The 27,217-nt window shown below is 44.1% G+C and overlaps 1 protein-coding gene across 2 annotated transcripts in view; it reads right to left on the bottom strand.

The window, feature by feature from the left end:
• The window catches only part of RBFOX3 (RNA binding fox-1 homolog 3), a 329,050-nt gene that overhangs the window by 192,490 nt on the left and 109,343 nt on the right, over nt 1-27,217 (bottom strand). For both annotated transcript variants that reach the window (XM_033139029.1, XM_033139030.1), the window contains exon 2: nt 19,134-19,251. The gene's annotated coding sequence lies outside the window, so the exon portion shown is untranslated. The remainder of the gene's footprint in view (nt 1-19,133; nt 19,252-27,217) is intronic.

Genomic DNA, 27,217 nt, shown 5'->3' with positions numbered 1-27,217 from the left:
AGATTGGCGTATCGATCTCGGAGCGCACTGGCTAAATTGGAAGCTCAGCTCCATCTCGATGGGGGTGGGGAGGCACACCAGTGGCACCGTCTGACTATTGAGCAGAAACAACAATTGATTGGTGTTCCAAGCCTCTTGGCAGGCAGCATGGTGAAAGGAAGCAGAGAAGGAATTAGCAAGAAGGTGCAAGTATAAATTCTGCATCCATGAGCAGGGTATTGCATACACACACACACACACACACCTACCACCCTGGGATGTAAAACAAAAAACATATTCATCCTACAGAAGCTTGAAGAGCCTTGAATAGCAAAGCTGAACTAGACGGAGGAGGATAGCATAAAAAACTCCCGAGAGAGAGAGAGAGAGAGAGAGAGAGAGAGAGAGAGAGAGAGAGAGAAAAGGTGCCTGCCCTCTTTTATTCAAACCTTAACCTTCAAAAGGTCTCCGCAGACTTGCCCCACTCTATCTTTCTGCCCTTATCTCAGATATGTCCTTCCCTGTGACCTTTGCTCCTGCAATTCTATCATCCTCAGTCACCTGAAGGTCTCTGGCTATCTTTCCGCTCGTTCTCTCTTGTGCCTGGAACGCCTTCCTTGAACATGGATGCGATTCTCGCTCAAACTCTCGCTCCTTCAAATCCTCTCTCAAAAACTCAGTGTTTCCATTAAGGCTTTGGCTTAACCCCTTAATCGTCACCCACCTAACAACCGTACCACTTAGCATAACTTTATATTGTTGCATTCCCCCACATTGATCCTTTGCTACCTTTGTCTTTCTGTTGGATGTTTTTTCCAACTGTCAGATTGCAAGCTTGTTAGGGACAGGCAACCCCCCCCCCATACACACACACACACACACACACACACACACACACACCATGTGATTATTAAGTCATACTAATATTCCCAAACCCACAAGTGGGCACCCCAATTTCCATTTCATCCTTAGGCAGTCCAAACGCTTCTCCACGTGGCAGTGCTGCCTCTGGGACAGTTCCAAGCAGTGCTATTTTTCTAGAAAAAAGAGGTGCAGTTTTGCCACACTCATTTCCAGTGGCTAAACAATGGTTTAGTAAGTCAGTAACTGTACAGCTGGACGCAGTCTCTAACTAGAATAAGTTCTCAGAAAATACAACCACCCAGGCTACTGTTCACTACTTCCCCAATGCACTTCTTTCAAGTTATAAAATCCGACAGTCTCTGCAGAAAGCCTAATGTAGGCTCTGGGTTAGAGAACAAACTCCTAGGAAAAGAAATATCCTCTCTGCTCTACATGTCATATGCTTTTTGTGTGCCACGTTATGTTGTTTAGAATCAATATGCACAGTGGCAGGAGAAATCCACCCAAGAAAATGTTTAAGCAGTTGAATACATAGACAGTAGAGGAAGAAACACAGTCCAGGGCTGAAGGACACCGACTGACCTGCAAGTAGCAGGAAGGCCTTGGTCAGCAATGGCCATCATTCAAGTACACACAACTGCTGGAAACCTGGGATTTGGGTTGCTCACTCCACAGCAGGCAGTTCCCATAGAAAAGCAGTGAAGGAACTGAAGACAAGGATGGGAATCCAAACAGCCTTCCATGAACACCCCCCCAGAAATGAAAGCACTCTCTGTTTAATAGACGTATTGCATACTTTTTAAAAGAGAGGGGGGGATTTTAAAAGCAAGAGTAGCACAGAAAAGAAGATGAACATTTTTTCCTGGCCCATTATCACATTCCTCTCAGTGCCAATAGACAAGGTAATTTGTATTGGTGGACCTTAGGCCAGGCACTGTGCATCTCAGACAATAGGAATCCTCTTGCTGTTATACACTAAGCTATCTATAAAAAAACCCTGATCAGCGAAGAAACATAGGTGAGTATCCCTCTCTGCAGAAAGCATGTTACAAGGCAAGCAGGCAAAGAGCCATGAGCCTTTTTGGATTATTATTTTTTAATGTAATACTCAGAAAGGTGAAAGGCACATGTCATGGGCATATCGCTTTCCTATTCTGACAGTGCTATGTCATCAGAGCTCCACGGCAAAGAGTATTGCAGTGAACCAGTTTCCAGAATCTCTGGAGGGGACAGGAGCAGGTGCAACTCTTCTGCAACGCCAAGGTACCCGGCACAGCAACAGCACTAGCCAGAGGTGCCTGTGGAATAAAGCAAGTGCCAGTGCTGTTTAGGAGACAGTAAATTCATTAAACACTTCCATCAACTGTCAGGCTGCATCAGTATGATAGCAACGGCCAGCTTCGTAAACACTGAGAACATTAAGAACGAAACAAGGCGTGCCTCTGCAGCCTCTACACTGGAAGACTAGGCCTCTGCATAAGGACCACAAAGAACCATCCTCTAAGGTCCTTTAAGCATTTGTATGCCTGCCATAACAAAGAAATGCGGGGGGCGGGGGCAGGGAGAGAGAAACTGGAGGAGGAAGAAGAAAATAATAACTCAAATTTTCTTAACCCAGTCTAGGGCATGCAAAAAGTCCACACACAGGGTGCAGAAATACTCTCATAGTGCAGGACAAACTAGGAAAGGCATAACCCTCCAGATGCTGCGGATTGCAAACCACACGATTCCCTTCCGGTTGGCCATTAAGACAGGGGCTGGTAGGAGCTGTAGTCCAAAATGGCACCACATCAGCAATCCCTAGGCTAGACTGGGGCAGGAGGCTCATCATACCTGGCGGCATCCTAAAGGTTTTCTTGTCATTTACACAGGAAAGGGGTTGGTCGATGGGGAACTAATACCCCTGATTTTTTCAGTCTAAAAAACAGTGTCATTTAAGGCAGGGCAGGGGTGACTCACTTGAGCCCCTCAAGACATCCACTCCCCCAGGCCGCTGTCCAAGCTGGCTGGAGCTGATGAGAGTTGCAGTCTATCAACAGCAAGAAAGCCACAGGTTCTCCACAAGTGCATGAACCTTACGCAGTAATAAAGTTAGGTTTATTGTGCCTAGTAGTTCATTAATTATATAAAAGTTGATTTACTTCTCTTGTTTGTGTGTTTGAGCTCCTCCAGAGTAGATTTTGAAAAGACATCAGAACGAGGATTGGATTTCACCTGTAACTGGATAGATGCTTTCAGGGTACATAATGTCTGAGCTGCAATTTAAAATGCAATACATAGCAACGCTATCTGTATGCTGTATAAAACTGAAACTTTTGTTTATTTGTGTTTGTAGACTTGCACCTAAGCATTTGGAATTGCAAATGAACTTATTTTTGTACAGAGTGGGAAAGTCTGGAAAATTTCCTATAATAAGTTTGTTTATCTAAAGAAACACATGTTGAATTACTGTGTGAAGCCCAGACAGCGGCATTTTTAAATAAGGAGAGAGCAACACAGGTAAGATTTGCTTAGAGCAGGAGTGGGGAGCTTTGAAGCTGTGAATCAACTGACTATCAACTACTTCAAATGCGTTTCTCCTCAGATGGGAAGCTTAGCCTCCTACCTGAGAAGGGAGAGCTTTGAAGGCACAGATAATGTGGCTGACAGCTGGCCTGATCCATGGCTTTATCAAATTCAGCAAAGAGCAACAAGATCCAGCCACTGGGGACATAGGTTCCCCAACCCTTGACTCTTGTTCTATGCAAGTCTCAAGTTTCTTACCATACTCAAGGGTAGCTACTCCTCTGGTTGCAAAACTTACATCAGTGAAGACAGTTAAGGCTGAAATGCATCTAGCAATTGTAGTTACAAAATGTTGCAGTTCAAAGGGCTTCTGTTCATGATACAAGAAACCCAGCCATGTCTTCTATACTGCTCCATTCCATTCCTCCTCCATCTGTTTCTCCTTGCCCTCAATAGCATTCTGTGGCCATTGGCATAAACAGTCCTTGTTGGGTTGTTGGGTTGTTCTTGTGGATTTGCCTCTTTAGGATTTCCCCCCCTAAATGTTTTTGTTTGTTTCGTTTAATTAAAAAAAAAATTATCCTGCCCAATTGACTGTGTTCTCTGGGCAGCTGGCAACTAATTAATCATTAACCTATGAAAAAAGTTGCTGCCAGAACACATAGCCTGGGTGGACAGATTTCAGAAAGGTTAGGAAATTGGTAATATTTTACTTTTGAGTTTGCTGGATTGTTAGTGAGATATCATCCATAACTTCTGTCTTGGACTCTTTACTAAGCTTTCTAAATGACAGATGAATGTGCATTGGCATAGCCTGGAAGAGCAGTTTGCCATCGACAGGGCTTGTGTTGTATGTCCGATGATGGTGTATGGCACTGAAGTTTTTTGTACTTCCGCAAGCTGTGGGTTCTCCTCCCACCTGCTGAAACCTTCCTTTTGTGTGCTATTGGTGCTGTTTTGTCTACATAAGCACTGAAAGGAAACAGCGTTCACTATTATTGCACATAGGGTATCATTCACCATACATATTGATGATTATATTTCTCCCTCTCTATTTTTATTTACGAATATCATTCTGTCACACCATCTGCTAGAATTATTTGTATTTTAAACATTTTTGTTTTGTTTGTTTTTGAATTCTTGATTATATGCAACTGTTACACTAAGGAATGCATTTTTCAATGGCATTGTTTTGTTTTGTTTTCCAGACTTTTGCATATTTTGCCACTTTCCCCAAACATGAGCACTCAGATCAGCTTGGTTCCTACCCAACCCCCCAGCCAAGGGCTGCTTCCAAGGCAACCCAACTGGATGCTGGCCTTAGACAATGGGCTCCACCTCTCTCTCTTCTTTCTCTATGTCTGGGAGACTGGCTGGTTGCCTATTCTAGATGGGGTTGCACTGCCTCTGAAAGAACAGGTTTGGGGGTACTCCTAGATCCATCTTTTTCACTGGAAGCCCAGGTAGCCTTAGTGGTTAGGAGTGCCTTTTAGCAACTGCAGCCATTCTTGGACAGGGCTAGTCTGGCCACAGTGATTGGTAACCACTAGTCTAGATTATTGCAATGTGCTCTAAGTGGGCTTATCCTTGGGCCTTGTCCAAAGGTAGACTGCAGATGGGTACAGACTACTGTTAGCACATAATTCTGGTGCTCAAAGGCTTGCACTGTCTGCCTATATGCTACTGGGCCTGGAAAGCTGCCACCAGTCAGTATATACAATACTGTGCTAGATGAACTAATGGTGTGGCTCTCTGTATAAGGCAGCTTCCTATGTTTCTATGAGGGGGTCCTGGGCAGGAGGGAAATGGAAGTTAAAGGGGGGGGGGAGAGATAATTGTTCTGCCTAATAGCATCAGCAATCCCCATTATTTTGCCGAGCCTCTTCGGTGCCTTCTTGACAATGCAACACTCGCCTACTCAGAAGTAAGTGCTATTAACTTCAATGAAATGTATTCCCAGGTGAGTGTGTACAGGGGATTGCTGCCTAATTCTGCTGTGCTGTTGGCCACCAGTACTTCGGATGGCAGTCTGCCAAAGGTTAGCTGTGCTGTGTGAGAAAATGTTTTCTCTCTTGCTTGTTTTAAGCCACCTGCTTGCTCGTTTCATTGGGCACTTTCCAGATCAAGTATTGTATGACAGGGAGAGAGAAAATGTTCCCTATTCACTTCCTTCAGCCTCCTTATGATTTTTTAAAAAAAAAATATTATTTAATCAGATTCATTATTGAAGAGGCTGGGGGGAAGAGATTCCTGATCTCATTAGGGAAGGACTTCTGTACTCCTAAAGCTACATTTTTGTGCCCTCTGCCTTGTTCAATACTATTATATTTTTAGGAAATTGCATGATCACAACTGCATATACCACTTAAGCTGTGGACACACGATTTATACAGAACAATATATGCTGTGCCCTTGCCTTTATCTTTCCTACTCATCTTTACTATTCCATCCTATCCAACCCCACCTTACCCCCTCCCTCTTTCGGGTGCCTGCAGCATATTGAACAGATATTTTCTGGGAAACATTGACAACTGCAAGATTTTCCATGAATAGTACATCACTAATTTGCTGCTCGATTCTGCATATGCAGAACAAGAATTATTCCCCAACCCACCCCTCGATGAGCCTCACTTTGCATTTATCAACACACTGCTAGAGCTATGAGACCTTACTGTAATTCTTTGCAGGCTAATTTGGATGTAACCCTCTTAAATAATTTACCATTGGCAAATTAATAAAATAAATAAAGTACTGAAGGGAAATATGTTAAATTAAAAGCCAAGATCTCCCTGGCTTTTCATTTAAAGACAAATTAAAGGTGCAATTTGACAGATGCAAGGCTAGTGAAATATCCTGGGTTGCTGATCATTGGGGGGGGGGAGGCTGAGTTATTATTTCCAATCTGTACTGTGTAATCATTTGGCACAGCATGTTTCCGACTCAACAGCAGACACGGGGCTCTAGTGCTTCTCAGCTGTGTGACAACTGGACTCCCCTCAGGCTATAAATGTACAGGTGAAATTTTCCCCCAAGTGGTGGCAGCTGAAGGAGTTCAGCCTGGGAGTGGCGAGTGCCAATATGCAGCACCTACACAACCACCTTTTGCATGCAAAACCACATGTCAAATGCACCTGCCCCATCCACAGAAGGTATAAGTCGCGCAAATGTCTCACTGCTTGCTTGTTTGATTCAAGACTGGGGAAAAAGGCTTCTCATAAATAAAACCCTCTGTCCCACAGTAAGCTGTGCCAAGTATTTGTAAACCTAAGAGTATCTTTACTGTTGTTGTCATAATGCTTCTCTTCCTTGCTTTAAACAAAAAAACCAAAAACCATTCACTTAAGACTCTTCAATACACCCCAACAAGGACTTCTCAGACACATTTCAGCATTGATAACACCAATTCCTGTGGCAGTGCCCAGTGGAACAGATGGTGGCATGGGCATTAGGTACCAGCCTCCTGGCAATCTGAACATCTGTTCCCGTTAGAAAATGCTAATTGCCATCAATCAGGACAGCACCTACCCATATTTACATGCGAATATATTCTCTCTCTCTCTCTCTCTCTCTCTCTCTCTCTCTCTCTCTCTCTCACACACACACACACACACACACACACCATTACATCTAATTTTCTCTGGGCACAACACTTGCTGCGTGTTAAATAACTGCCGTTGCTCAGACTTTGCGGGCCCATCTTATGCCAAGGATGTACCACCTCAGCAAGCACACCTCAGTAAAGCACATTAGCTAGAGGCAGAAGGGACGCCCGTCCCCTGCCCCCCACCGCATTCTCTTCTCTAGGCATTGAAAACAAACTTTCTGGAATGGCTTGTAGAGACAAACTGTCTGTTTATTCTCTAGAAACTGGATTTGGAGCTAAACCCAATAAACCATCCACCCATCATCTTGGTTTGCAGAAGCTGGAACGGCATCTGCACGTGTTTGATATGCCCAGGACTCTTTCTCCTGCACCATAGAAAGAGGTGGGGGGCGGGGACAGAGGGGGGGAACCATCAATTACTTAATGGTTTTGAATTGTTGCTATGGGGTCTGTTTACTTCCAAAATAAAAGTTGGCCAGGAAGTTCCACTTTCTCCTTCCGTAACAAAATAGATTCAGTTTGTAAGTCTAATTCAAAGCAGTCTTGGGCGGTGCAGGGTAGTAGGGGACGTGATGCAGTTTTAAATGCCAGTTACATAGGCATTGTTAAGCCTCTGGCTCCCTCTGACAGTTCTTTCTGATGTTGCCACCCACACTGTGATCCTGGCACTGGTGTGTCGGTGAATTCCTGGCAACAGCCGTGGATTCGCGATGCCATGGTTAACTTCCAGCAACAGTCAACCTGCCTTTACTCAGCAACCAAGGGAATTGCTTAGCCCAAAAACAGTGTGTGTGTGTGTGTGTGTATGCACACCATCTGTCCGAATGTCATAGGACTTGCCTCCAGAGAGCATTTCAGAAGTTTTGTATCGGAGCAAGTTCCCTGACCAAATCCATCAGCATTCATGAGAGGGATGGACCCACTCCCTACTTTCTTAACAAGGGTAACCTGCTCTGCAGGAAATCTGCTTGCTATGACCTTTTCCTAGTGCAGCACAAAGTGTAAAACTGACTTGTATAAACTACAACCAGGCCCGTGGATTTTGCCCACTACGATGGCAGAGGAGTGTTCAGGCCCATCCCACAGCCGCTGCTGTTCCATGCCCTTCTTCTCTCTGAGTGCTTGCATATGGGATCAGACAGCAGCCTGCCAGCTTCTGTGCTAACGCTGCATCTGGAAACTCTTTGCACCCTTAATTGTTCTTAATGCTCTCTACTTTGGCCACCTCATGAGAAGAGAAGAATCCCTAGAAAAGACCCTGATGTTGGGAAAGATGGAGGGCACAAGGAGAAGGGGACGACAGAGGATGAGATGGTTGGACAGTGTTCTTGAAGCTACTAACATGAGTTTGGCCAAACTGCGAGAGGCAGTGAAGGATAGGCGTGCCTGGCGTATTCTGGTCCATGGGGTCACGAAGAGTCGGACACGACTGAACGACTGAACAACAACAACAACAACAACAAATGCTTTAACACACTGAGTGACTAATAGACACTAATTGGACAGATTTAAAAGAAGAAGCAAGATGTAGGGGGAGGGGGAGGGGGAGAGAAGAGAGAAATGCTGTTCGTTACCTCTCTCTGCCACCTGCCCAATCTTTGTCATAGCAAAAGATCGTCCAAAGAAAAATGTTCAAATCAAGGCAAGTCATGAGTGGAGGAGGGGGTGTAATGACATCATGGCAATTACTCTAGGTTGGTGCTAAGGGAATTCACAGATCAGGGTAACTGCCCGGGGCATCTGCGAGGCTGCAATGTGACTACATGGTGATTGCATGTGATGGCTCCTTGGAGCCATGATCATAATATTTTAGCCAAAGTTCCATTAGATCAAAAAAGCTTTCCAGCACCATTACCACTACCCTTCCTCTCCCATCATATGCATGCAATCTTCAAAACATTATTACATTTCCCTCGTTGCCATTAGAAAACAGGTTTCCTTGATGCTGTGGGTTGCCAGATCCTGCATCTGTTTTGGAAGCATCTGCCAACAACTACTAGAAGAGACAGGACACTTTCCTAGGTGACCCACTGGTTTGAATCAGCTTCTTGGCTCATTGGCCTTGTGGCTATTGCAATGGGGAAGAAGCAGCTTGGAATCAAGGAACGGGCTGGTGGTCAACTCTATAACGGAAACTGCTGATTGTGCAACTGGGCAAGTAATGGTACCCATGCAGCCTCTTCCCTTCCCAGGCTTGGTGCTTTCTACTACGAAAAGATGGATCCAGGGCAAGGGATATGCTAGCAGGACCCTAGACAAAAAACGCACTTCACCAAACAGCTGAAGGACAGGCACAGAGCTGCCTGCCTCTTTTATCCCATCCCAGCCTCCCTACAGGCCCCTGGGAACACACAGTTGTTTATTGAAAGCATGGCACCATAGGAAATAGACACAAATCTTGTTACACAGCAGCTAAGCCTCGCTGGGCATGTTTCCTAAAAATCACCCTGGCATTTATGATACGATAACTAGTCTGCAAGAGCTAAAATTAAATCCACAGCGAGGAAACTCACTTTCAAGTCTGACCCAATTTATTTCCTGGGGTGGAAAAGGGTGGGGGGGGGAGAGAAGAGAAATGCCCCTCCTAGTTTCTAGCCACCACTCTATTTGTGATTCCCCCTCCCTCTCTTTGCAGGCACATTTTCCCCTCCTCTCCTTCAGCAGAGGCTTTGGGAATGGAACTGTGCCGCCTTTTATGTCTAAGCGGATCTAAAGACTCCTACTCACTGGAACAAAAGTACCTTGAGGGCTCCCCTCTCAGATGTTACTCTGCTGCTGCTCTTCAAGTCTTCCTCTAGAAAGTGCTTCCTTCCCCAGGAGGATTTAGGTTTGACAGGGAGCATGTTTGCAGGCGCCAAATTACATTTGTGTTCCCCCTGTCATTGCAGGCCTCTCAGGTTCCACAATCCATGCAAAAAAAAAAGCACTCCAAATGCTGTCTTTCCTGCTGGTGCAAATGAGATAAATCTAAAGGGCAGAAGTTTCAGTGGTGATGGAGAAGAGGCAACGGCATAAGAGGAAGTCTAGGCTTGGGGGGTGGGGTGGGCGGCGGAGAAACCCAAAGCTCAGCTAAGAGGGGATATTGATTAAGGACAACCTATTTCTCCAGTGGGAATAGAAAAACACCTGTCTTCTTGCCCTTTCCATCTCTTGCTTCTGTGCCATTCATCATGAGAACTTTGGGCACATTGCAGAAATAACTAGAAACAAGCAAAGGGGGCGGCATCAGGTTGGCAGGAGAAGCAAGCAAAGACTATATATGTCATCAGCAATCAGTAAGAGCTGAGCAATTGTCATGGGGTTGAGGTTGAGCATGTATCAACATACCTGGGGCCACCCATCTTGGTCCCATTTGATAACGTTATAATGGCGCTTCCCAAGGTGCAGAGTCAACCTGGCAAGTGTCCATAATGCCATGCAGATTGGTGTCTTTACCCACTTGCATGCAGCCAACCATTAGAGTAACTCACAGAGTTTTCCTGAGACAGAATTCCATTCCTGGGTCCAAATCCACATTGGCACTCTCCCGCCCCCAGATCCTGTTGCTTCTGATTCATGCCCCAACCTGCAGTGATGCTGCCACTTCTGACCCTGCATTCTGCAGATATCTCAGAATGACTACTTTTTATCATATGTGGTGGGGCTGTGAAAGGGTAAAGCAATATTGGGAATCAATATATAATGAGTTGAAAAAGATGTTACAATATACGTTTCATAAAATACCGGAAGCCTTCTTATTAGGTATGGTTGGACAGGAAGTTGCAAAAAAAGACCAGAGATTGTTTTTATACGCCACCACAGCAGCTAGAATGTTGTTAGCTCAAAAATGGAAAACACCGGATCTACCAACAATTGAAGAGTGGAGAGTAAAACTATTAGATTATATAGAGTTAGCCAAAATGACAGGAAGAATAAGAGACCAAAGTGACCAAAAGGTTATAGGAGATTGGAGTAAATTCATTGGATATCCATTGCAAAAACATGATAACACCAACAGGATTTGATGAAATACTTGCAGTGTGATAATATATTTACTTTTAAAACTAAAGCAAAACATATACCTGTAAATTAATGGAAATGTGAGAATAAGCAAAGCGTAAGAATGAAGAGAAGTTAAAAAACCAAAGTTGGAGGGGAGGGAAGTCACAATACTCGGCGGAGTATAAGTGCAGATAAGGACAAAATAATGACAAAGAAATGTAATATGTTTATAATTTTTATTTCTTCATATTTCTTTTTCTCTTGAAGTTTTTGTTTAATTGTAATGTTGAAAAAGCATAATAAAAAACAATAAAAAAACAGAATGACTACTTTTCTTTACTTACTGTGTTGTTCTTGCACTGTGAATTTCCATGAGAATCTGCTATTATTACGACTGGCTTTGATCCTGCAGAACTGCTTTGTCGTGGGTTGTTTTTTTTTTAACAACAATTCTCAGTGTGCACCTCCACAGCGTGCTTAATTTGAAAGCCCTTTCCCCCAAACAATGACATTTGCAGTGGGGAAAGGACACGAACAATTGTGAGAGTAAAGACTGCAATTGTGGTGATAGTAGCTACTTGCATGGACTCAGTGTTTGCTTTCTATGCCACTACTTCACTTTAAAAATGGTAGGAACTGCAGGGACTGGTCGCCACTATGCTTGTAATGCCATTTATGCAAGTGGCCAGAAAGTGATAGTTTCTCACCCACCCAGCAGAGAGAAAAGGGACACAAAGGTGTCAGTCCCACGTGGCTCTATGAACCTGCTGGGTCTGGCCGAGCCTGTTCAGAATGCACAACATGTTATTCAGAATCAGCTGTTAATCCATCTGCCTGTCTAGGGCTGCCATATTTTGAAGAGCAAAAAAGAGGACACATTTGCCGACTTCTACTTTTAACTACGGATCTCTATGGCGACTCTCATTTTAAATACCCCTACTATATGTAGGCTATAGAGGCTGTAATATATTGCTTGTAACAATGTTCTTAACTTTCAACAAAAATGAATGAATGAATGAATGAATGAATGAATACATACATATTGCTCCCTCACTCGCCACATAAAAGGATTTGGGCTCATGTTCCCATCTTTGTGAATGTAAGTATGCACAAAACAATTTATTACACTGTTTAACATGTGCATTCCATTCATGAAAAACGGCGAGGGGTGGGGATCACAACACATGGGGCTTTTAAAATTGTTTTTCTTTTAAAAAAAAATACTGGGTTACTGTAAACAAAAACAAACAAACAAAAAACCCCAGACATTTTTCCAAATTTTAAAAATCTGCCCGGACAGAAATTTTAATTCTGAAAAAAGAGGGCGTACCCAGGAAAAAAAGAGGACATTTGGAAACCAGACCTGGAAAAGAGGACATGTCCTGGAAAAATAGTGCATATGGCTACACACGCTTCCCCTGATGAAGCTCAGAGGCAGAGGCCTTGTTTTGCACACAGAAGGTCCCAAGTTCAATTACTGGAATGGCCAGAAAAAACTTGGAAAGCCCTTGTTGGTAGGGCTGAAGAAGATGAGAGCTACTGCTGGTCAGTGTAGAGGCAATATGGAGCTAGATGGACAAGTGGTCTGAATTTTCACAAGGCATGTTTCTGCATTGCTAAGTAAAGGTGTTTACAGACTACCTGATAAACTCTACCTGGGATATAATTGGCCAGAAGGTGCCAACTGCCAGTTAAATGCCACGTGGGTAAAAAAAATCCCTTAAAAAGGACTGGGGAAATGGTCATTTGTCCCTCACATTCTGACCATCAGAAAACCCTGCAACTCACCATCTATACTGTATTATGCAGGAAGAGACCAGAAGCCTGTTCGTATGTAACTAGTAGATCTGAGCTAAAGAGCTCCTTTGCTTTTCAATATTCTGCTTTGTCGCTTTGTTCTCTCTGGCCTTCTGTTTTCCGAATAAATGTATTCCGAATAAACAATTTCAGAGGCGTAGCTGGGGGGGGGTATCACTGGGCACCACACCACACTGCAGCGGGCGACACTTACTGTGGGGCCTGCAGTGCGCCCGAGCCACACGTCTCTCCTGGGAGTGACACGGAAGCTTGGGCGCCAAAAGGGCAGCATGAGGCTTGTGTCTTCCTGCCACCTCTCCCTCAGCTGCCTTACAGCTGATGGGGAGGGGGAGGTGGCAGCGTGACCCACCCAATAGGCGGTTCCCCCCTCCCCCGGGGCATCCGAGCGGCTAGCCACACCATTGGCCAATTTGACAACATGTGACTTTGTGCGTTGCTGCCAACTCACAGGGTTGGTGAAACAGAACCCACAAGCCTAACCTACTTGATTCATGCTACAGAACTATAAGGCTGGAGTTGAAAGAGAAAAGTATAGAGTTGGGTATGACAGAGAGCTGGGTGCTGGCTCCCCTCCCCTTGTAAACTGAGTGGGATTTTGGTGGACAAGAGCCATTTTCTTTCAGCCTGGAGATAGCCACGTGAACTTAAATGCCACCTCCAAGTCCCAGTTTAATAAGAGTTTGCCTTGAACAGTCCCACAATTCTGTCCTGTTGTGGGGCTGTAGGGGGTTAATGGGAGGGATGGCACTGCTTCCCAGATAGTTTGGGATGCAACTGGCCTACTTTGCAAGGCGGTTGCGCAAGAAGAGCAAAAGCCGTCTCTCCTGGCTTTTCCCTTCCTTTACAAGCTTTACCGACTTAGCTTAGATCACAAAAACACCCTGTTGGCCAGAGTTAACAGGCACGCTGTTCTGCCAGGCCTCGCTCAACAGTCCTCCATACAGCATTCAATGACCGAACTGATGAGCGCTGCCGGGAATCCTAGAAAGCCATTTCTGTCAGCAGTTCTTATTCTCCCACCAAGACAGAGAGATCGGAAATTGACTGACCCCAGCACTCCATTATCCAGAAAATGATCCCTGCACCACCACCCACTCCAAATCCACAGCCGCAAAGCAGCAGTCATGGTTGCATCCTCAGTCTGAACCTTTCCCCTGAATCCCAACACTTTTCAGGAGTCCGAAATGTTCCAAGGTTGCAATGGGACACTAGCCCAGTATATAGCAGATGCACCTAAAGACCCAGTGCCACACATATCACGAGGCGAGGAGGAAACTTTTGTTTCCTACTGAGTAAAAATTAAAAACAACCCAACAAAATGCTACATTCAGCTGACAAGCAAGCAGCAGCTACAAGTAAACAGAAGAGGAAGCACGCTTCACATAAATAACCAAAAGGCGAAATGGCAGGTGAAGAATGAAGGGAAAGAGACAAATCTGGTCATTAGGCAACTCATCCAGAACAGAAAGTGACACAGCAAGCCAGGTGAGAGCGATCTGTATATGGAGAAAGAACTCAATATGGAAAAACCCAGGGAACAATGTGTGGGAAGATTGCATAATGTCTGCCCACACTCTGCCTGCCAGAAACAAGCACAATTGGTCCCTTCAAAACCACCCCTTGCGGAAGAAGCACTATAATCCACCCAAAGTTTTTCAAAGCAGTCTGAAGAACCTTCAAGGTGATACAGCGAGCTTGGCTTCCTTGAGACTGATTAATGCAGCTGGGGAAATACGGCTGTGCCGCCTCTTCAGAAAGACAAGGCTTCTCTTTAATCCTTCTCTCAGGACGACCTCTGCCCCCAGTGGAGAAATGAAGGTTCTCAGGGAAAACAGAGGCGGGGTGCGGGGAAGGAACCACGTTCAGTATTTTACCATTTCAGAGCGTGCACTTGGGAGCAACAAAAGGAATAAGGCAGAAAGCAGCCGCTGCCTGGTTGGGGTGGAGGGGGAAAGAGAGATGGAGGGGAAGTGCCATATCCAGCAGCAGAAGCCTTTTCAACTCTCGGGATGCAGCTCCGGGCTACAGGTTTGGTCCCACTTTGCAAAGGCAAACATAATCACTAACCTCTTGCTGCTGCCCCAAAGGTGGAAAGCTGTGAAGGAGCGGAGATGCAAGTGGCACAGCATGGTCCAACATGCACCTCTCAGAGCAGGGCTCTTTGTATTCTGTACATACATGCTTCACAGTACAGAGTCACAGTTTCTTTTTCTGTTTTTTTGTTTGTTTAATGAAAGTAGTTTCTAGCCTTCATGGCTGTCAGGAAAAAGACTGAGGAAAGCTGTTTGTTACAGCTTCAGAAACCAGAGTGCCTTTAGTTGAGGATCCCGGTCTCTCTCTACAGCAGGCATAGACAAACTTGGCCCTCCACTTGTTTTGGGACTACAACTCCCATGATCCCTACAGTGATGGGAATTGTAGTCCCAAAACAACTGGAGGGCTGAGTTTGCCTATGCCTGTTGTATAGCATCCACCCCTTTCATTCCCACCCAAAAAGTGTCAAATCAAAAATACAAGATTAATAAATATGCCTCTTTATAGCTTCCTATCCTTTTTATTCCCCCCCCCAATCACCCTTGGTCATTACGATCTACCACCACCTTGGCCTAATAAACTGTACAGGCATTCCCCCCCCCCCCCCCGTTTACATGGGGGTTATGTTCTGGACCCCCCTTTGCATAAGTAAAATAGCATAAAGTGGGGAACACCCTTTAAAAAGCCCCCAAATGCCGATTTCCCCCTGCTCTCCAGCTCGCTCGCTCTCCTCTCTCCAATCCAGACCAAAGTATCTAAAGTTGAAACTCTGGGGCGGGCTGGAGGCTGGAACCCGTCAACGGCTGTGGCTGCACTACCCTGAGCATCAGCTGTTAGACGGGGAGGCTGAGCAGCCTAAACAAAGCCCCGCTGCACCTCTGGTCTCTTTGGGGCTTCCTTCACCCTTACTGACGTCCTTTTCAGGTTCCAAGAAGGGTATCCTCGTGAGCCACGAGGACTCTCTAGCTCTCTCCTGCCATTTCCTAGTATGATTCTATTTATTTATTTCCCAGCACCACATATGTGTGTGGTTGCACACAAGTAGAATGTGCATAATTTTGTTGTGTGTGTGTGCGTGCGCACGCGCGCCTGTATTTAATTTGCCCTGGTAAGTAATGTACTGTATTTATGGTTGTGGGCTTTCTACTGGTCCCAGAGACTAGCAAGTCATCACAGAGGTCAGATCCAGGAGATGCCATCTTGCATATCACTAGAGTCATCTACAGAGTCCATATTAGTGAGCTCATATTCCTATTTTATACCTTACATCTAATCTCCTCTATTCAAACTCTGCAGTGTATCCAGTTTTCAAGTTATGATTACTTAGGACTCTGCTAACCAAACAGCCTGAACATTTACTTTCCATCTCATTGAGAAACACAATTTTGCCCAGTAACAACTAGCCTTTGCTTACAGAAAGGTCTGGGCACTTACAGTCTGATCCTATTATGCATGATTACACAGAAGTAAGCCCCACTTGGTTCAACAAAATTCACTTCCAAATTCATGTGCACAGGAATGCAGCCTCAACCTTCATCTTGCTTAGTGTCCTTGAAGAAGTGAGGCATGGATGGACCTGCTGATGGCAGGCCCCAAAATGGGATGCTCCAGAGGTGGGAAGTGGCTGAGCTGGTCCAGGATCCATTGACTCTCAAGCTGCTGTAAGTGGCAGGGCTGTAGATGTGGCAGTGGCCCTGCCACACCATGAACCCCTTCTGTTGTGTTTGTGGGGGGAGGTTTAGATTACAACTTTAAAACTCCCATTTAATTAAAACAGAGTTCAGTAACATAGCATACATGATTTGTCGCTGAAAGTCCCAGGTTCAGGCCCTCCAATCTTCATGTAAAAGGATCAGGTAGAGGTTCTACAGAGATGGACAAACAGCCTCACTTGTTTGGGTATGTTTAGCCTGGAGAAGAGAAGGTTAAGGGGTGATATTATAGCCATGTTCAAATATATAAAAGGATGTCATATAGAGGAGGGAGAAAGGTTGTTTTCTGCTGCTCCAGAGAAGCGGACACGGGGCAATGGATTCAAACTACAAGAAAGAAGATTCCACCTAAACATTAGGAAGAACTTCCTGACAGTAAGAGCTGTTTGACAGTGGAATTTGCTGCCAAGGAGTGTGGTGGAGTCTCCTTCTTTGGAGGTCTTTAAGCGGAGGCTTGACAGCCATCTGTCAGGAATGCTTTGATGGTGTTTCCTGCTTGGCAGGGGGTTGGACTGGATGGCCCTTGTGGTCTCTTCCAACTCTATGATTCTATGATTCTATAAGGCAGATTTCTATGTTACTAGAACTGGAGGTACACACCATGCTTACAATCCAAAACAGTTGCTTTCACTGAGAGTAAGATTTCACAGGACGGCCTTATCTGGGGGCAAGTAACCATGCTCATTAATGATCCAACCACACCTAACACAGAGTAGTGGGAGAAGTGCCCACCCCCTCAGCAGAGGCTGGTTGGAAAGCAAGAACCCACACACAGAGGAGACAGTTTCACAGGAGCCTTTAAATTCCTCTTGCAGCACATTAACCATCCTCTCTCTCAGCACGTCGTTTAGGAATGAACGCCCTAGGCCCACTCCATTCTGGGCACAGCAAAATGATCTCAATCTCATTAATTTCCTCCACCCAAAGCTGTATTATCCAGCCCTACCCTTGCAATATGCATCTTAGGCTGATGCCATCAGCACTCGTTTTAAATGAAACTTAGACCAACTCAAGTAAATGAAAAACTGATATAATAATTCCCTATCAAATTAATGCTTTTGGGTGATGGAAACACACTTGAGGAACTGGTAGACAGTAGGGAGTGTCACAATAACACAATAAGCATATTTTGGCGCAGATGTTAGGTGTGTGGGTGTACCTAGCACTCCAGCCAAGGGAGATCTAGCAGTTTATTCGTCCAAAAACTTTTACAAGTTTCTGGGTGTGCAATTTTGATAGTGTGAAGCAAGACCAAGAATCAGCATATGAATTACTGAATACTGTTCAGCTGCATTTCCTTCTTCCATTAAAAGCACAATGTAAAAATGGAGACAAATGCTTCATGGTTAGCAGCAGCAGCCACAGCAGCAGCTCAAGAGAAGGCAAGTATTTTATATAATCAAGACTTATGAAAGAATCAGCCAGGGACTGGGAATATGTGGGTCTCCAGAGTTTGCTACACAACTCACATCATCCCTGCTCGTGCTGGCTGTGGCTGATAGGGTTGATGTCCAACAATCTAGAGGGCTGCAGGTTTCCCAGCCTGATATAAATGTTTGATTTGCTGGTCTTAGTCCAGGGCTACCAATCAGAGAGAAGAACAGATGGACATGACTGTATCTTTCTGCATCACAGCAATAACAAGCCCACAATTTCTTCATCTGCTTCAACACAGAATGGAAAGGCAGTGATTGAAGAGAAGCTGCAAAAGAAAGGCACCCCACCCCCATCCCCCCCCACCCACTCCCAACTAGTGACTAACCAACACAGAGGGGCGTAGTCACATGTAACAATCAACCAGACTATCTGGTTTATTGTGGATTATCAGGAATGAGCAGCATGCTAGTGCCCAGTGCCCAGTCACTCCATTTCACTCCTCCCCTGGCACAAGCAGGAGAAACAAACCAGGAAGCCTTGGTTTCCTGTTACATCTGAACCAGGGACCTTGGTTTGTTCCTCCCTGGCAACCCATGACCAGCCAGCTAACACCTAATCATGGCTTCAGGTTGACTAGCAAGTCATGGCTTGTTAGGGATAAACAACACAGGGTCCCTGCTGTACCTGCTCGCTCTTGACTTCCTCAAACTTCTGCTCTTGAACTGTTTAGGAAATGCATGCAAATTTCTAAAGAGCTTCAAATACGGACACACACACACACCCTAGTTCACACTGAAGCATCCATTACTAAATTATTAGACTTAGGACAGTAGGCAGAATGAATTGGGTAGTGAGTTTACCAGTCGGGGAGGGAAACAATCATGGAAGAAGAATTAGACAGAAAAATGAAAAGTTAATATCACATGTGCACATTACACTTAGCGGAAGACTGTCAAATTAAAATATACAGTCTCATTAATCCCAGTATTGTGAACTGCACCATCCACATTTGAGGGTATCAACAGTTTTAGCTAGGGTGTATTATGTAGTTCAGGCATTATCTGTGCCAAAATGGATTTTTCTGGCCCTCTGTGCCTTGTTTTTATCACTGGGTCCTTGCTGCAAATCCACCAGATGGGTTTGGGGTGCTATTTTCCTCTGTGTATTTCCATGGTCCACTATTTCACTCCTCAGCAGAATAAATGCCTCATACTGTAGGCCATTTCCAAGAGTCTTTCTATCAGTCTGAGGACTCTTACCTGGAACACCAAAGGGTTGTCTTGCTTCTAGTAGATGTCACAATCTAGTGCAGATACATGCACTCTGTGCTGGAAATGAAAGCCATCGGGGTCCTTGTGCCAGCTCTAGCTCCTTGGCCTGGAAGAAAAAGATGAAATAAAATGTAGACCTTGTTTCCACACACATGTTAAGGAACACGGAGGAAAGAACAGCACAATGGTTTCTAAATGGCACATTTCCCACTTGGTGACAGAGAAAGTGCAACTGTTTAGGGTCACAGGAGTCATTAGGGCAGCCAGGGCTGAGCCCTACCAAGTGAAATGCCCAGCAATTAAAAAAACAACTCCCCCCTCAAAAAAATCTCAGAGCCACTCTTTAGTGACCCATACATTCTTTCATAATCCATGTTAATGCAGAGACCTGGATACTGTACTTCTCTGCCAATCTCCCATTCTCTAGCCACTTGGCTCTCTTCACCACCCAACCAATCTCAATTCAAAAGAATTGCTATGGCCAAGAAGTCCCACCCATCTAGATCCACATCTGATCTTACCGGGTCTACTGGCTATTTGCTCAGGTTCTGGCAATTTCCCTTCCCTCCTATTGTCATTATCAGATGAAGTATCAGAGGTTCACTGGTCCACATCCTCTCCCAAATCCAATCCTACAGCCATTTCTCACTTCCGTGACCTATTGGTGGTCCCTATGGTATGGCCAGTGCTGCCCTATGGCCAGTGCTGCCTGCCCTGCTTCCCTGTAAATTCTGAGCATCTCAGCCAATAGTAGGTATTAAGACTCTATTGCCAGCCTCATACAGTATGCCTGCAATGTTAGGGCAATCTCCTTCAGAGGCTTCAACACTACCCCTGCAAAATTCCTTGCTGTGTTTACACTTTTAAAAAACGAAATAACGAAATGTCTAGATCACTTAATCAAAAAAGGGAAATCTCTAAGCAGCTTACACAACATAGTGTGAAATATTTATTTTAAAACCCTGTTAAAATCAAAACTTTTTTTTGAAAAATTAGGCAAAATAAAATTATAAAATATAGGTATCAGTAGAACTTTAGAAACAAGTATGTAACCTAATACATATCTGGGCATGTTAGCTGAAAGAAAGGTTTTAGCAAGCATCTAAAACAATACAGTAAATATGCCAGTCTGATGTGAATAGATAGGACAGATTCAGAATTCAACAAGAGATCAAAAAGTCACATATCCCCCCTACCCGGTGAAAGTTTACCATTAACATGCATTGATTAACCAGGGGGTGTTAGATTTGGGTTGAACCTTTGAGAGCACATGAAGGCTCAAATAAACTTACCGGTATTTGCACATTTGCTTGAGAACGTGCATAAAATAAAACTTTTCCTAATTACAATCCCCTAGTATATTTCAGCAAAAAAAAAAAAAAACCAACAACACACCCACAACTAAAAGGCATACATAATCCAAGATGTTTATCCATCGTTATTGATTCTTTTTGTAGTACAATCAATATCTTTATCCATTGAGAGTATTCTTTGAAGCCTTCCTAGTGTATCCTTGAAGCCCAGTTCTTAGATTCAGTGTGAGACTTATAACTTATTTGGTACTTCATGACCTGGGACATTTTCAGAGTTCTCTTGCAAATGAGCAGTTGGATTTAAATTTCAAATAAAGCTATCTGTGGGAAACCACAATTTTTATTTACACTTAATCAGAATACTTAGAAACCATCATTTTTTTGGGTTGCAGTATTCTCGGAAAAGATGTAAACATAGAATAAATCACCTGGTGGATAGTTAGTCGCACACATTGTTACAGGTATGTGATCTACTTCCTATTATTAAATAAACTTCCACTTTTAACTTTCAGCCCTTGACTTCCATTAGATGTCATTGTCAAAGCCTCAAATTAGACACAGTAAAATTTTGACGAAGAAGGCACTTTTGCATAGTGATTTGAATGGCACTTACATGTGTATCAGCACACATGACTCTAGCATGCAAACACACACAGGTACAATATGCGCATATATAATTTTTCCCAGTGCATGCAGCTGTGTTAGGAATGAGATTAGCTGCAACTTCTCCCTATTCATATACTGAAGGTTATGTGTGCTAGAACAAAAAGACAATAACCAAACAATTAGCCATGTATGACAGTATTTCACACAGGCTTGCATGTTAATCCCTGCAGAGAAGCATTATTATTTTTTTAAGTCAGCAATTGTATTGCATCTTTTAAAAGCCCTTGGATAAGCAGGCAGGGAATGAAAGATTGATACCAGTCTGGTGAAATGTTCTGTTTCAAACCTCTGCCACCGCTGGCATTCAAGATTGCTCTTTTACAGCTATTGGACTTCGCCTGTGAGCACAAAGTATCCCCACCACCACCACCGTGAAAGTGCTTATTATATTATCAAGTGATATTTTCGCTTCATTTCTCTGAAGACTCTTTATTAAAGCCAACCCACCCCATGTCCTCAAATCATTCCAACAGTGACTCTGAAAAGAGGAGCACATTAAAAAAAAAAAAAACCACCACCACCCAGACATCAAGACTCGGATAGCATGTAGCCATAGGTTTACTCTTCCCCACGCTACCCCATCCCCATCTGCAGCTTTAGATCAAAATGGATCACACTAACCCCCATTGCTGCAACACCCTCTAGGCACACACAACCAGTTAAATTACATACCATGAGGACTGCCAGCCCTGCTTTCCAGGATACAGCTGCCTGTTCTATAGCTCTGGCTGATGCTCTTATTCCTAGAGATATGACCTTGCATTTGGCTGCATTAAAACAGATGTTGTTGGCACAGGGCCCAGCTGACCAAGCGATCCAAATTGCTCTGTGTATATCTTGCCCTGTCCTCAATGTTATTTACCACTCCAGCAATTTTTGTGCTTTCGATCCAAGGACTTGCCCACCAGCTGAGATCACAGAACTGGAACCTGTTTATTCTGAACCTGGGAGGAGTGGCCCAGACAAAACCCTTATCCTTGTCCATCAGGCTCTGAGTACAAAGCTAATGGTCCGTGCTGAAAACACCAGCCCAGGCCCCAGTGTTAAGGGAAGAGAAAGTCAACATGCTTTATTTGCCAGCTTGCATGGAGGAAGCCAAATCTCCGCAGCCCGGCACTAGCAAATTGTCTTCTACACATTTATGCTTGCTTGCTTGCCACTGGTTCATCTGGAGATGTTGAATGGACAATGGCCATCATGCTTGAACAAAGTGGGGAAACACTGTCTTCCTTTGAACTCTTCAACCCCCTAATTAAGAACCCAAAGACCATGGTTAAACTTTCCACTTTACCCATATGTCACTAGGTGAACAGCAAGTCTGAAAGATGGTAATAACTTATAACTTGGAGGCATTCACGTTTTCAATCCAGCTTATTTTAGCTACCGGTAAGCATGGAATATATTAACAAAAATGCATACACACACACACACACACACACACACACACACACACACACAAAAAAAACTTCCAGCAATGTTCTGTTTATGTGGACCAAAATTAGGGGTGGGGAGCCACCTTCCCGCAAGCCAGATGGACCCACAGAACCACCTGGCCTGCAGCCTCCACTCTTCCCCTTGACCCTCCCCCCTGTGTAGCAACTAGGCCTGAAAATAGCCTCCCGTTGGACCCCTAAAATGATAACACACTGCTCCTCTGCAGAATCAGGGGGAGATGAATTTGGGCTCACTCCCTGATTCTGGAAAGGACCAGTGTTTTATACATATCCAGGAAGAACGGCAGAGATAACAACAACAAAAAAGATAACCTTTCCTAGGGACAGAAACTCTCCAAAGGGCTCCCATGTCATACTGGATCGATCTCAGCTGCCAGAGGTTGCTTTGCACCCCTGAATTGAGAGGAGATACTTTTACAGCTTGTCCCCTATTGTTATGGGGCTTTCCCCCGCCTTACTTGGTGCTCACTCTGCTATCAATCTAGGCACTGAAAGGAACAGATCCACCCAAGCAGCCTTAGCCACACTGCCTCCATTTTCCTCACCTATGCCCATGAGAGACCTTGCTGCATATGTTTTTTTGTGCTCTGGGAGGCAGACAACGGGCATCTCCTTTTGCCATTAGTTACCGTACACCTTTCCCAACATCTACAAATCTAGCAGGTGCAGTCTCTCTACTCCTGACCTAGGTTGAAAGCAAATCCAACAAAACAAAATCAGGCATTTTAAATATTTGCATTGAAATTTAAGAGCACATTCATACATACAAGCTAAAAGGAAATACTTCACAATATATTTCACAACCAACATTCTATTAACACAGATGAATTAGTGAGGTGGAGAGGCTGCTGCAGAAGAAATGGGAGGGTGAATCTTTTACTTACTGCAAACAGCCCCCACCCCATCCCCCAAATGGCTGGAATTCCCTTTCCACCTAATTATACCCATTCATTAGACTCTATTGATATGCACAGCTGGGTAGCAGCTTAGCATGAGTCAGCTCATTGCCATAAGGCTTCCTGGCTTCTCAGCCAGCTCTTTCTATCAGTCACCTTTAAAGGCAATCTGTGACAGCCCAATTCTAAATCCTTTTGCAAAATACACACACAGTCTCTCCCTCAGCCTCTCTCTCTGTGCCTGTTCTTCCCTCCAGTGGAGTTTTTTTTGGGGGTGGGGGGGTGGGCGGGCAGGGGAGGCGGTAATAGTATTTGGCTAACTAAATTCTCCAGAATCAGCAAACATGGAGCATGCTGATAAAGGGTTTGGATTCAAGCTTGGAGCATGCAGGGACAGATTTGCAAAAGAGCATACTCACTGCTGGTCTCCCAAAGAAGTGAGGCAGAGATTGTTGTAGCCCAAGAAGTAGCTTTTTGGGTCTAGGGTGAAAGATGTAAAATTCTAGTGCGTGCAAATATCACCGCTTTGATATATTTTTTGAAATATTAAGTGACATATGAATGCTTTTCAACAAATAAATGGGGGTGTTCCAGTGCAGTGTTTGTGAAGTGATGTGGAAACTTAAAAGTCCTATAGAGTCCAGGGATGTCAGCATCACCTTGGCTGCTTGAGATACAATACAGCAGAGCACTCCAGAATAAACACTCTGTTTCATTCAGCCTTCAGTTTTATCATAAGGTTAACCTTACATTACTTGTTCTACATTTTGCAACCACTTCCCCTTGTAGTATTCATCCCAGACACAACCTCTGCAGATTTTTTCCTTGCCCTTATACGAAAGGTCCCTGGGGAAGACTCAGAACCATCTAACGCTTACACTTGACAATATAAGCCATTGTCTTAGGTCACTGCCATCTAGTAGAAACATTAAGTGAAAACTTGACAAAAATCAAATAGGATGATTGAAAGTGAAGCATGGTCTTTAATTAAAATGAGTCTGCAACGTACAGAAAACTTGGTAATGCTGTTATGCGTAACAATTAAAAAATACTATTACCTCACCGCTCTTGAAAGAGCATTTCTTTCTTTCTTTTTAAGTTGTGCCGTTAAGCACCAAAAGAAGATAAAATCTACAAGAGAAGCATCTTTGATAACTGAGTATATATCGTATTTTGTTGTACATTGTAAATGAAAAAAATATAATTCTGGGTACTAATTGCTTGGTTTAACAGTGGACATTTTTGTAGTACTTTGTTCTTAATGTAGCCAATAGCCTGAATACAAAACCTTAAAAAATAAAAAATAAAAGAAACAAAAACAAAGGTAACAACATAGTTTTTTGGGGGAAATATTATTATTATTGCTATGGGGTAGTTCTAATTCTGATAAGGTATTTCAGTGTTTTAGCTTGAGATATAAGAAGAGAGAATTTTGGATTTGATATCCCGCTTTTCACTACCCGAAGGAGTCTCAAAGCAGCTAACATTCTCCTTTCCCTTCCTCCCCCACAACAAACACTCTGTGAGGTGAGTGGGGCTGAGAGACTTCAGAGAAGTGTGACTAGTCCAAGGTCACCCAGCAGCTGCATGTGGAGGAGCGGAGACGCGAACCCGGTTCCCCAGATTACAAGTCTACCGCTCTTAACCACTACACCACACTGACTCCCAACGTGCCATCTTGATTCTTCTTGGAAGCCTGGAAGGAAGTGGTGAAAGGAAAGGCTGAATCAACATCTCCCCAACAGCAGTGAGGACAATAGCTGTGCCTTTAAAGAGATGCTACCATCACAGAGGGAAATACAGAAATTGAAGCTGGGTGCTAATCTCTCAAACCCACTGTGGAAAACTGCCTGGTGCTCCCTCGATTTACCTCATCCCTCTTAATTCAGAATTGGGTGAAATCAGTATGTGAAGTTCAACCCCCCTCCACCACCACCACCACCACCACCCATTATCTAGGGTCTTTCAGGATTTCTAGGTCCAGACACCTTGGAAGGAGAGAACCTCTGCAAGCTTTGCCTAGAAAAGGAGAAGCTCAGCAAGGTGTGGCTTTCCCCCCACCACAGTGCTGTAGTGATGGCAAAAGCTGCACCTAGGTGACTGCTCCCTGCTATGTAAGAAAGAGAGGAACCTACATTAATTTGGACTGACAACAGAGCTTCCAAAGCAATCTTGCCTGTCAACTACCTTCCTGTCAACAGCTCACAGCCCTTCTATTCCTACGGCCATATGTGAGGTTTTGACCCTGCTGAGCTCTCTTCTTGTCCTTCCCTTTATCGAACTTGTCTTTACCATTCATTGTTTCCTAAGGTCCCAGCTTACTGCCTACTATTCCCTGCTTCCCTTAGCTCCTCCTCCACCTCAAATTTTGACAAGTCCTCCTGTCTGCCCATCTCTTCTCAGGCCTCTCCTCTACCACCTATTTCCATACAAACAGCTTTCCTTTCACTCACGATACTGAATGATGAACATTCTGTTGTTAACATACAGTCATACCTCATGCTATGTCCGCTTCAGGTTACCGGTACGTCTTTTCAAGTTGCGTCCCATGGAAGTACCGGAATGGGTTACTTCCAGGTTCACCACTCACGCATGTGCAGAAGCGCTAAATTGTGCCGTGCACAGACACAGTACTTCCAGATGCGAATGCTTTGAGTTGTTGGCGTGCCTCCAGGACGGATTACGTCCACAACTTGAGGTTCTACTGTATTTGTCCCCTGAATGGTCAGAATGTTTGTAAACATTTAGTGACGTCACTCCAGATCAGCCTATTGCTGATGGCACTTTCAGAGCAACTCACGAAGATGCCAATCAGGAATAGATATTTAATATGAAATACTTAGACCTTGATTATTGAATCTTAATTCTCTCTTCTTTCTAGACTCATAGAACCACCTTCCCAGTAGAGCAGCCAAAATATGCCAAATCTTATAGCAATTTGTCCTGTTAATCCACCAAGATCAAAACAGAGATTAATTTAGATGAGACATATCGATTTATTGGTTATGATACACAAAAAACGGCATGAGCTTTCAATCCAGTAAAGGAATCAAGGGGAAATGCCAATTTCTAGCTAGTTACTTGCCTATGAGAGAATTAATAGGGAAGAATTTATACCGTGCACTAATTGCAGATGATCCATAGCCAGACTTAATTGGTTCCTGAAGTTTGAGATCAATCCCCAACTCTGACCCCTGTCAGAGATTACAGAAATGGATATTTAGCCAGCAAAAAGCACCAACTGAGTAGCAAGAATTCTGTCTTTATGGAAAACTTTATCGGACAGCAATACATTTAAAATCAAAGACAAGCAGATAAGAACAAGGGGCTTGGAACTGAGACAGTTTCCTGATTCGGGAAGGGGAGTTGCTTTAATGTTTTAACACATCAAAAGTTAGAAAATAACAGCCCACCACAAAGGGCCTGAAGAGCGCTTTTCATGTGAACAACCTTCCAAGGGCAATTCATGGCCAGCCCCACATGCACAACATGAGCATACCAACACTTCAGAAGCATTTAAGATTGACTTGCAGATGATTAGGTTAAGCAGAAAGGGGAAGTAATTGGCTCGTACTTTGAAGTTCTAATGTCCAGGAACAGCAGTGAGGCTGAGAGAGCAATGGGTAACCTGGGAAAACCCAGGTTCATATAAGCATACCAAAGGATGAAAAGAGGATTCCTGTCAGCAGGTGCTCCAGTGCAACTGAAATTTAAAGGATGGCAAAGGAACATTTAAACAAGAA

Source organism: Lacerta agilis, chromosome 2 (genome assembly GCF_009819535.1).
Source record: "Lacerta agilis isolate rLacAgi1 chromosome 2, rLacAgi1.pri, whole genome shotgun sequence".
NCBI classification, from domain to species: domain Eukaryota; kingdom Metazoa; phylum Chordata; class Lepidosauria; order Squamata; family Lacertidae; genus Lacerta; species Lacerta agilis.
This window is presented reverse-complemented; position numbering and strand designations above follow the sequence as displayed.